The 12077-nt window shown below is 40.3% G+C and overlaps 2 pseudogenes; one reads left to right on the top strand and one right to left on the bottom strand.

Moving 5' to 3' along the window:
* Nucleotides 1-1885: 1885 nt before the first annotated feature.
* LOC103725552 lies at nt 1886-2340 on the bottom strand (annotated as a pseudogene).
* Nucleotides 2341-11827: 9487 nt separating this feature from the next.
* Nucleotides 11828-12077, top strand: part of LOC103725551 — a 1220-nt pseudogene continuing 970 nt past the window's right edge.

Below are 12077 nucleotides of genomic sequence, written 5' to 3'. Positions count from 1 at the left end.
TATCTATCTATCTATCTATCATCTATCTATCTATCTATCTATCTATCTATCTATCTATCTATCTACCTATCTATCTATCTATCTATCTATCTATCTATCTATCTATCTATCTATCTATCATCTATCTATCTATCTATCTATATCCACTAACTGAATTTAATTGAGGTATAATTTATACACCATGCAGTCTCCTCAATTATAGTACACTTTGATGGCTCAGTATGTTGGCGGTGTTGTGAACCCATCACCATATTCAAATTTTAAACTTTTTTACTATCCAAAAAGAAGCCCCCATGGGCCTCTTTTCACACACCGCTTTCCATTTCTTTCAACTGTCCTGTTGATTATCCAAATCCCTGGGCGGCTACAATGTACTACTTGACTGTATAGTTGCCCATACATTTAATATAAATGGAATTGTACATCATTTGATATTTTGTGACTAGACTTTGTATGAACTCACAGACTTTTTTTGATGAAAGGCAAATAAACATACAAATATTTTAACAAAATAACTTGTCAAATCAGCTTCAGCATTTTCATAACCAGCTCTTGAAATAAGCACCATGAATTGTAAGATGCAAATGAACACTACGATTTGCCCATATCTGGGAACTGGGAAGTTTTTGGTCAGGCGTGTGTTTGAAGCTGTGTTGATTTATACACTAAGGAAATAGCAGATCTATCATGATAAAATCAAACCTCAACGAATCAGAAGTATACAGGAAGCCTGTCTTAATTATTTTTAAATTTTGTATGGCATAACCTTAAAAGAATACTCTTCTCACAGTCTAAGTCTTAGAACTGAATTACCAGCACGACTTACAAGTCATTTGAGAAGTATGTCAAGGCCTTGAGGGGGAGAGGCACTCTCAAAGTATGACATAGCAATTATTTTCCTGGTAGTCAGACATCTCCAAGTGTTATTAAACTATATTTGAAAAGTTCTTTTACTTTATACAATGTACAAAATAAACTAAAAGGAGGAAGCAGAGGATGGTTTTCTAGTATCTACAAGGCAAACACCCAACTTTCCTCATAGCAGCAGCCCATGTATGTCCACTTTGCCCTAGGTAAAGCATGAAAGGCTGGCGATCCGAATTTTCTCTCATAAATAGAAATGGCATCCGAACAGTGGAGTCTCAGCACCACTTCTTCCTATACTACAACTCACTTTGACTGTAATAAACACAAACACAAAGTGCATTCCAAAAATCTGTTTTTTCACTCATACCTTAAAGTGCAGCAAAAATTCTTTTAACAACTGAGAAGAGCACTCTTTTGTAGCAATTCCATAAAAAATTTCTATTTACAAAATATCTATCCACTAGTAAAACCAACAACCCTTATGGGAGGCATGGGAAATAACACTTGACCCCTCTGAGGTATACATGCAGCTATATTTGCACTGAGCAAATAGTTGGTAAGTATGCCAGTGCTTTGAATGTTTCCATAAAACTGGGAGTGATGTCATCCTGACTGAAAGCTTACTTTTATATATTATTCTACAATGGAGATTAATTTTAAGGGAAAATATATGCCCAACCAGGAAAATTCAGAATTCTTATATCAAAGCAAATAGTTATTAACATTTAAAAATGTTTAACACTGCATACTGATTCAGAAAAATGAACAAGAAAAACACGTATTCTAAATTCAGCAGGACACTATGAAAAGCATATAATAGATAAGTGTGAATCGGTCAAGCTTTCCAAAGATAAAGTCCTTCTCCCTCAGCCAGCCTCTACAGAAGTAAGTAGGGAGTACCTAGAATGCTCCCGGAGGCCTGCCACACAATTTGGCGTCACTGCCCCATCTCCTGTGTGTGGACGGCCAACAGATGGCAGAAGTCCATGTGACAACAGTTCAGGAGCTCCTTTCCTCTTCACCACCTCCGCAGCCAACTGAAGTCATCATTGCTCCCAAAGATCAAGAAAGAGCTTAGCATAGATATGAAGATGACTTTCCTGTGAGAGCAAGCGCACAGGCTACCCACTCAATCGGATGTGCTCTGGCAAATATGGAGTCCAAAAGCAGAGACAACAATGCCCATTGTGAGAAGCATGGCAAGTTCCTTTCAAGCATTACTCATGGCACCTGTGTCATCTAGCAATCTCCTTGCCAAGCAGTACAGAACAAGTGAAAGAATGTAAAAGAAAAAAAAACAGAACAAAGAGGGGCTAGTATCAATAGGACACATCCAAGCATCATAAACATCGGCCCAATTGCTCCTCCGAAGGACAAACTAATTAGAGCTTTGATACCAGCATGGTGGTGACACTGTGCTGTCTCCATGACCTGGGTGGCAGTGGCCAGGAGATCAATGATGCTTATTTTCATTATTCATTTCCTTAAAATACAAGAAAGAAGCCTAGGCTAAGGAACATGTGACAATGTTATGAAAGCACAAATGGCATTCATGGTCTGAGCTGCAGCTTTTGTTTAAAAACTCAACAATATGCATAGCCCCCATGTTTCCCTTCTAGTTGACTTGAACCAAGCTTTCATTGGGTGTTTGGTGGTGTGTGTGTGAGAAAGAACTGGCTGTTACTAAGAAAAACGAGAAAAGAATGGTTTATCTCCATGCCCCTTCTTTCTATTTTTTAATATTCTCTTTTCCCAAGATCTCCAGTATTCTAACAGTACATATTCATTGACCCTAAAGTATCACACTGGGACAATGAATGTAGGATGACATTTTTCATTTCCACTTCAGACATTCAATTTTCCTATTTAAGGCAGAGTCCTCCATATGCCAAGGGTTGAGCAAGTTTTGGGTCAGAGTGGTTAGCTAACTTGTACAGAGACACAAAGCTATCAGATGGCTAGAGCAGACTTTTAACAGTTACGGAGCTTCCATGATTAACTATTGGGCATATTGTTTCCCCATGGCTCTTATAGAATCTTCAACAACGACCACTCCACTCTACCCCTTTTACAATAGACTTGGGGTGTACCACTTGACAGTTACCATGGTTAACAGTTGTGCCAGTTATAGTTCCTAAAGATCATTAAAAATATGAAAGTTGACATTTTGTTTGTGAAGGACTTTTCTCTGCTAGGTGCTAGGAAACTCTCTAGGCCTAAGTCTAAAATTTGTTCACGTGTTTGCAATATATTGCAGAGGCCATACTTACTACCACCAGGAAAGGGCCCGTTATTTGCTAGTTAATGAAATTGTCAGGCTAATGTGGAATAAGAATTTATTCAACTCAGTAATGTGTTGTCAACTTTCTAACCAAGAAATGCTAAAGGCAATTCTTCAATGCGAAATGAAAAGATACTAATGGTAAAGAGGCAGACAGAAGTAGAATATTACAGCATTGTCATAACGTGGGTTTTAGTAGTTTTTGTTCTATGAAATTTGAAAGGCAAAAGTATTAAAAAGAAATATAAATAATGTAACAATGAAGGTATGTCAATAGGTATAAATTGTGACATGAACAATTAGAGCATGGAAATAAAAGTACAGAGTACACATGATTCAATATATGTATGACTGAATATAGTAATCAGCTTAAAATAAACTCAGCAAGAAAGATTGAACACCAATCCCTCGGGCCTCTCAGTAAGCAGGTTCTGAGGGTGACTTTGAGAGGGAAGGAATAAAGAAGGCTTCACTTTTAATTAGAGGTTGTTGAGAAACATAATTCTATGACAATTAGAATTAACAATTTCCATCCAGGAATCATAAAAAACACAATGACCTGAGACTGTAATTGGTGAGGAATCAGTGGCTTTTCATACTGTCTAGGAAGTAGAGGTATTTGGTCAGTTTTCTGCAATGAACAGTATGTTTTTGTGTGTGTTTACTTAGTGTGGCCTTGGTTTTTGTTTGATCCATTATGGCCATACTGTGGGCCTGTCTGATGTTGGTATTCTGGGAATTTTTGGTTGTGAGACAGGGTTTCCCTGTAGTCCCAGCTGGCCTGGAACTCACTATGTAGACCAGGCTGGCCTAGAACTCATAGAAGTCTGCCTGCCTCTGTGCTGGGATTAGAGGTGTGTGCTACCATGGAATTTTTTTTTTTCCAGTGTTCAACAAGGTAGAGCAATGACTTGGCTGTAAGCAGAAGGCTAGCTTCTCAATATCCAGACTGGCTACCAGTGGCTGTTTCCCTTTCTCACCATGCACTCAAATTTGCAGCATAAGGAGTTGTGGGAAACTGGGTTTTATTCCAGTCTTGGAATTCACCAGCTGTTTAACTGGAGAAGGTTTTATACCATTGGAGTTTCCGTTCCCATAAAAAAAAGAGGATGCAGTCTCCCAGCACTACAACTTTCAGATAATTAGTTCAGTTCGATGAATAACTGTGAGAAGATTGTCTCCCTTTTGATGCTATTAAATATCATTGATTAAATTCTGCATTTATCAAGGACTTCTGGGATAGCATGCTGGGCATCATGTGATCACGACAGCTCTCAATGTGGTCTTTATCATGAGCAGCTTGTACTGTGTACTCATGGGTAAGCTAAGGGAGGGTCTACTTTATAGAGAGGTGTCCCAAATCTGCTCACCTTTCCCATTTCTCTTAAATTCTACTCTCCCACCTGCAACTACACCAACAATGGGAATCTTTGGGTTGCTCTACTCATGTTAGACACTGGTTCTCAAGGTTGGCTATACACTGGGATGACCCAGAGGAGTCTGAAAACTGCCAATGTCTACATTCACTTCCAAGGAATGTACTTTTTGGTTTTGGCTGAGATTATTTGGTCACTGGCATTTTTCAAAGTTTTCTAGAGAATTATATCTGGGAGCAGAGTTTGAGAACCACCAATAACATATCTCAAGCTTCAATATGCTTGAATCATTTAGAGAATCTTAAAATGCAGACTTTGATTGGAGAAGTCAAGGGGATACCCTGGGAGCCTGCATTCTAGCAAACTCCAGGATGACATCAATGCTGCTAGTCTGAGGCATACCTGTGGAGTAACAAACATAAACATGTCTCTTCTCACCTTGCTCAAAAATCCGTCGAATTCTTTTAATTTTTGTGAGACATCATTGCACTATGTAGTCCAGGCTGACCTAGAGCTTGTGAGAAAGCAGACTGGTCTTGAACTCATTATCTTTCTGTTTGAACCTCCAGAGTGCTGGGATTTTAGGCATGCACTGCCACACCCAGCCATTCTATGTTCTCGGTGGTGTTTCAGATGAGATCTTTCAATGGGATAAGTGAGAGAGAAGGAGTCATACAGACTTCAGGTTTCCACTACCAAAAGAACAGTCAAGAGCCGGTATTCATTCTCCCCACTCCCCACGCCCCACCCCACCCCGGGAGGATGTGTTACTAAGGGGATTAGACTGTGTGTCTGTATCCATGAGGACCGACTTCTTCTATTCCTGGTTGGCATGAGTCTCCTAAAACAAAGAGCTTCTGTTTCGTTAGGAGTGAATCTTAGTGGGCTATCATCAGGATAAAATTTCAGATTGTGTCATGCTTCATAGTTCTACACTGTACAGCCTAACCACACTGGAACAAGTCAGGGTTTGCCTTTCTACTCCCCGAAGACTCCATCTGAGGGGGAGTTTTCTGTCAGGAAGATACCCTAACTGCCTGGATAGAGATGCACAGGAGATCCCAGTGTTGCGTCAATCCTCTTATACCTCAGAGTCTTGGTAAAAGAAGTTTGGGGCAAAGGCATTGTAAACATTAAGTGCTGTCTATAAGAAAGGGCTTGATTTTTAGTGGAGTTTGGAGAGAGATATACGGCTCTGGGAACTGGGTCCTTTTAGGTTTTGCAAGGTTCTTTTCCTATGGAAATGTACTAATTGGTGACCTAGATTGCTAAGGCCTGATGTGTAGGTGAATGTGCTGTATGTAGGTGGATATGTTAGTTGTGCCTATATTTTCTTAAGGCCCAACGGCTAAAGAATGCATATGGTGCCTTTTTGGGACATGCTTAAGACAAGCACAGACCTTGATTGACATGTGAAATAGGAGGTTTTGAGCATTACAAATAATTACACAAGAGGCCTGAAGAAAAAGAACCTTAGGTGGTGATAAAGGATAGATAAAAGCTGTGAGGCAGGATTAGTGGTTTATTTATGGATTATAGGTCTAAGAGCAGGTATATTCAAAGTGATATGGTGAAGGGGATTATTTGGTTTGCAGAGTAGATTCAGAAAAGGAAATTATTTGACTGCCATCTTTCCCGGTTCAATTCCTTTCTAAGAGTAGGTGGGATAGAGATGATGAAAGTTACAGAGATGTGAGCTTCACAGATCAGGGAAAGTGGAAACTAGGACATGGATGAGAACTTGGTGTTCGATGCCAGGGCTCTTCTCATTGAATCGTGCTATAAGAAGAAAATATGGTGGGCAATGCAAACGGATGAACTTAAGTTGTATGAAGGATGACTTCTGAGAAACTTAGGCTCAAGCTGGGCTTGCCTTTACCTCCTGACAATTTTCCCTAGCTAAAAGTAGAGCAATTTATTTGTTAATGAGTCCTCTAATCTAAAGCAACTGTCTGTAGCTACCTTTGTATATCCTCTCCCTGGAATAACAAATGCAAACTTAGCATAGGCTTCAAGTTGGATAAAAACTTCTCATCTCCAAAGAGGAAATGATGCTGAAGATCTCATTAGGAGTTGACACTGATTGGGATAAGAGTAATGGCTATACACCGGGTGACTTGCAACTCTGGTAAGTATCAATAGCAGAGACAAAATTCAACACAGTGCTCCTCAGCTGAGGCCATGCAGAACAGCACATTCTCAAAAGCAAAGTCTTGGCATGGTCATTAGGAGGATGTTTTTCACTGATGAGGCTCAATGGCTCCTAGCCAGTTACTGGAGAATGATTTAATGGATAAACTACTCTGCTGAAGGAGGCTGAAGCCGACCCAGTCTTCTAGCAATAACGCAAAATTGAAGGTTCTGAGAGGGCTACATCCAGACAAAAGGAGGAACAATTAAAGATTTATGGTGTGAAAATAATTATCATGCTTAATGGCAAGCATCATCCCATTTATTTACAGTCAGGGTGATTGAAAATCACATTGAGAATTTCCTAAAATTTCACAGTGCAGAATCAAAGTAAACAAACCTTCATACATAGCATATTATTTAACCCAACAGTATGTACTCTGGGTTCAATACATAATCAGCAGTCTTGTCTGTTAGACTACTATGAAAAGGAGGATTGAAAGGTCAATCCTTTCAAACCAAATTACTTTATTTCAGAACCTAAAATAAGGCCAAAAAATAAAATATTCTAAGATGTTAAAGTTGAATTTCAATGTTTGGATGGCTATTAATTCCTGTATGTTTTATACCTTTGTTTGTTTGCGATGGGGCCTCAGGTTGGCTATTCTCCTGCCTCAGCCTCCTCAGTGTGGGGATTCTAGGAGTAGATCACAATACTCAGTTGGTCTGACATATTTTAGTGCACAATTTTCAAATTAAATTTTACATGGACGGCTAATACTTTTGAGGTGAGAAGATTGAAGTAGGTTTGACAAAAGCAGGGATTGGACCAAAACATCTGGTAGTATTTCCTCCTCCCTTCTCTCTCTTTGCCCACAGTATATCCTGTCTGTTTCCTTACATGTAGTCTAGTCCCATTTGTACCTCATGCAAGTCTCTTTAGAAACTTACAAGGTTGGGGAATGACTATTCTAGATAAATTCACTTAACAGGCTGGTGAAAATGAGGCACAACCTTGTTTAAAACTGCAGAGTGGGGGTGGAGAGATAGCACAGTGATTAAGAACACTGACTGTTCTTGCAGAAGACCTGGGTTCGAATCTCAGCAGCTAACAAGTGTCCATAACTCCAGTTCCAGGGAATCCGACAGTCTCTTCTGTCCGCCGTGGGCATTGCATGACACGGATGCACTTTCCTACATGTAGGCAATACACGCATGCACATAAAAATAATAAAATAAAATATTTAAAATTACAGGGTTAGTTAACAGACCCAAGAACAGAGTGCTTAACTCTCAGATCTAAGTCTTGGTACTAGGTCATGTGACTGTCCTAGAGAAATGAACCAAACAGACCAAGGGTACAAGAAAAAAGGCATTTGGTAAAGAAATGAATTCTTAAAGCCAACCAAATCTCCAAGCTTGCTTTATTCATGGCCCACCTGACCTCAACTGCTTTTTAGAAATCTCCCTTGTTATCTGATGTTATGGTTTAGTCTTTTGCTCTTTCTCATCTGAATGTTCTATCTAGATTATAACAACTGGGTGGTTGACAGAATGTCTAGCAGTTTTTCTGTCTTGTGCATAATTGGAAGAATTCTTTTTAAGCATGACAGTAATGATCCCACCTTCACACACATCCCAATTCAGGAGATAAATGAAAAAAAAAAGGACTTAGAGATTTAAAAAAAAAATTAGATGGATATTTGAGAATCTCTTGATTATCACATAATGTTAAAAGTTTACCACATGAATATTTCCTTCAATTCTGTTTCATCCTCCAGATACTTTGTTTTAAACTTCAGGATCAAAATATGAGGATACTCATATTTTACTCTGCATGCCATAGTTACTTTTTCTGTTACAGAGGTCCAGCCTGTCATCCAAGGTGTGGGAAATGCCACAGGAGCCACTGACAAAGCAGCCTGGGACTTGGCCTTTCCACTCTTCAAGTTAGGATTCCCCTTTCTGTCTTTATAAAGTAGGTTTCAACTCACCATGATCTCTTAGAAACTTTGCTAAGGCTCTAAGCCACTCCTATTTTATCAGAGTTGGTGGCCTCCTACTGGATCAAACACACAATGCTATCATGTACACTAAATATTCTGTCATATAGCATGTAGTCCCTATTTTATAGTTTTGTTATCATACCAAAAGCCACATCTAGGGGACTCTTGATACCGTTGAGAGTTGCTGATCCATTTAGTCCACAAATTCTTAGGTATCTACAATAGTAACTCCCCGTCGGTTTTCATTTTTCTACATTTCTACAGGGATTTCAATTTCTACAGTCATAAGTACAGTGGGCAACTGCATCAAAAATAATACAGAATCAACATTCCATGGACAGCCACTTTGGGATGGGCAGTAATGGCCTGCGAATTAGTTCTGCTGGTAAGTGGAACCTAAGTTCAAGTCCCAGAACCCAAGGTGGAAAGAGAGAGGGCTCCTGAAACTAATTCATTCTCTCTCTCTCTCTCCCCCCTTCCCTCCCCCTACACACACACACACACACACACACCATAAAATTGAAAAAAAAAAAAAAAAGACAGGCAGTAAGACATGCACAAAGTTTCCTGAAAAAACTAAAACACTACTTGTCTCAGCCATGCTTTTAATTCCAGCACTCTGGAAGCAGAGGCAGACAGATTTCTATGAGACAGCCTGGTCTACCTAGCAAGTTCCAGGTCAGCTGGGGTTACAGGGAGACCCGTATCACAAAAAACTCACCCCCCACTCTCCCCCTAAAAGACCCAAATAAAAACCCACTTGTCTCATTTGCAGCTCAAAGCAACCCATCAAAGTTCCTAAGGCAGCTGCTCACTCCATGCTCCGTAGTTTGGATGACCCAGGCCAAGGCCTCGCCCACGACGTCTTGCTGTCTCCATCAGCCTGAACGTGCCTGCGTGACGTCCTCCCAACCTCACCTCGATGGACTCCCCGAAATCAAGCAACAGGGCCGCAAGCCAAGGCGGAGTGTGTGACTAGAAACGAAAATTTTGAAAGCAACGGGCGCCCCACACCTCAACGGCAAACAACAGGGCACTTCACCACAGACTGAGCTTGCCAGTCATCTTAGGAGCGTGCTCCTGGAGGCCCTCAAGCGCGGGGGGTGGGACTTCCGGAAATCAACTTCCGGTAGGGAATTTCCGGTCTGTAGGTAGGGTATTTGGCCGTGGTTGTGGAGCCTTGTCAGCTGACATATGTGATCGGTGCTGGTGGTCTGGCAGTTTCAACCATTTGTGAGGAGTGAACAGAGGAGTCCCGTTGGATCGTGGCTTCAGTTCCCGGACAGGTGCAGAGGCCCCTTCCGACGTAGACTCCAAGGGGTGCTGATGAACCTGGTGGTCCCTGGGCTGTTTGTGGATGCCAAGACCTCCCACAGTGAAAACAGATGGGAAGCCAATTAAAGCAGATGACCTTCAAAATGATGTGACAGTTTGAAAATCAATGGGTACCCAAAGGTATGATCAGAGCACTTAGGTGTATAGTGGGTATAGAATCCCTCCAACCAGAGACACGACCCTGGTGAGAGCTGGATTCTTGGGGTTTCTACTGCAGTAAATGCAAAGAAATTTTATTCACAGATTAACGTAGGAGACACGGCATAGTGAGCCATCTCATCCTCATGCCATATGACTACACTGTGCCTGACCAGAATGCTAAGGACATGGCCTGTCTCTCTCACTACTGTTCTTTCAATGTCTAGAATACTTCGTAGTACAACATAAATGCTCAATAAAATTATGTTGAATGGAGGACAGGACTGCATATAAAGGTACACTGAAGGTAAAGGAGCAAGCTTTTCCATGCTGAAAGTCAAATCTGTTTTTCGATGAGTGTGTTGTATCCCTGAAGTAATTTCACAGGAAAGCAGTCTCTCAGATGTCTACTGGAATCCATGGATAAAGGAATCAATAATGTTCCTTAGTGACTAGGAAAGTTTATTCTATTTGATTCTCTCCCAAGTGTTCATTACCATTGGGAACAGAGCCAAAGACAAATAAAAGGAAAGAGAATAATTTCTCCAGAAACAACAGAAGTCAGAAGTGAAAACCCTCACAGTGTTCCTAGGCATTGCTGCCAGAGACCAGATCATCCAGTGAAAATCTGAAAAAGAGTCAGTGTGAGTGGATGGGTCTCTTAGCTCTTCACATGGAAATTAAGGACCAGTACAAAGAGGTCCGCAGTCAACTGGGATACGCCTGCATGGCAGCTTCTGTTGTTTTGAAACGTTTCTGCATATGTTATTAAATGACCATTGTGTGGGGTCACCAAGTACCTGCCAATCTCATGGTCCTGACTGCCCCAAGGCCTTTGTATGCACAACCACCACCTCCATCTCCCCTGAAAGCTCCAGGTTCAACAGGCCTTGGAGTAGTCGCCAGTGTGGTGCTGACCAACATCTGCCCTCCTTCCTGGGAGGGTGAGGGGGTAGTGTCCTACTGGTTGCCAGTTCTGAGACTACTTTAGGAGAGTGCCAGCTCTTACCTTGCAGATACCAAAAAGCCAGTTATCCTCTCCATTGTCTGTGAATCCATGAATAACGAAGTGAGTTTTTCTGTTTGTTTTGAAATGGAGTTTCTGATACTTGATGCATCTGCAGTGATTACCTGTTTGAAGGAGAAAAGTTTTTCAGGTCAAGTTTCTTCTAGTAACCTCTGGAATCATTTATATACAGAGGGACGTGGTAGGTAACCAATGACTATTGGGATTTGAGATTCTCAGAACTAATGATTCTCATACTATAGCTAAGCTACTTAACCATCAAGTTGTTCTTTTTAGGTCAACACAAATTTTTATACCTGTTCACTTTGAGATGATATATGTACTACAATATTGGTGATGAAGATCTTTTCTGTACATACTGAAAGCCTTTGTATGTGTCCCGTGTGTGTGTGTGTATGTGTATGTATGTATGTATGTATGTATACACACTCAAATATATGATACAACTGTTTGGTTATATTTGTATGTACTCTGAGGATATAGGGGATATATATATATACACATATATACATATATGGAATTTTATATATCATAATGGGAAAATAAGAAAATTACTAAATAATATGGCAATATTATAAAGGTACCAGACCACTTATAAGCAAGTTAAATAAAATCATACTTTCCCTAAAATAAAAAATAAATGAGGTGACAGACAAGAACTGTGAAGATGAGACAGGAGGAAGAGGATGACTATAATGATGACAATGATTGGGACTAGGGTGATGGTAATTCATTAAGGGTTTGTCTTGAATGGAGGAACTAACCCACAGGCAAATTGACAGACTTTTAGCTATAATTCAGCCAAATTGTCTACTCCAACTGACCAGGTCTTAAGAAAATTTGAAAATAAAATCAATGTAGATAAGCTAAGTGTTACTGATTCTTCCATAAAGCCACCAAAAAATTTAGAACAGATT

The sequence above is a fragment of the Nannospalax galili genome, unplaced genomic scaffold (genome assembly GCF_000622305.1).
Source record: "Nannospalax galili isolate Female #2095 unplaced genomic scaffold, S.galili_v1.0 scaffold1029, whole genome shotgun sequence".
NCBI classification, from domain to species: Eukaryota; Metazoa; Chordata; class Mammalia; order Rodentia; family Spalacidae; genus Nannospalax; species Nannospalax galili.
Note: the sequence above shows the minus strand (reverse complement) of the source record. Positions and strands in the feature narration are given on the sequence as shown.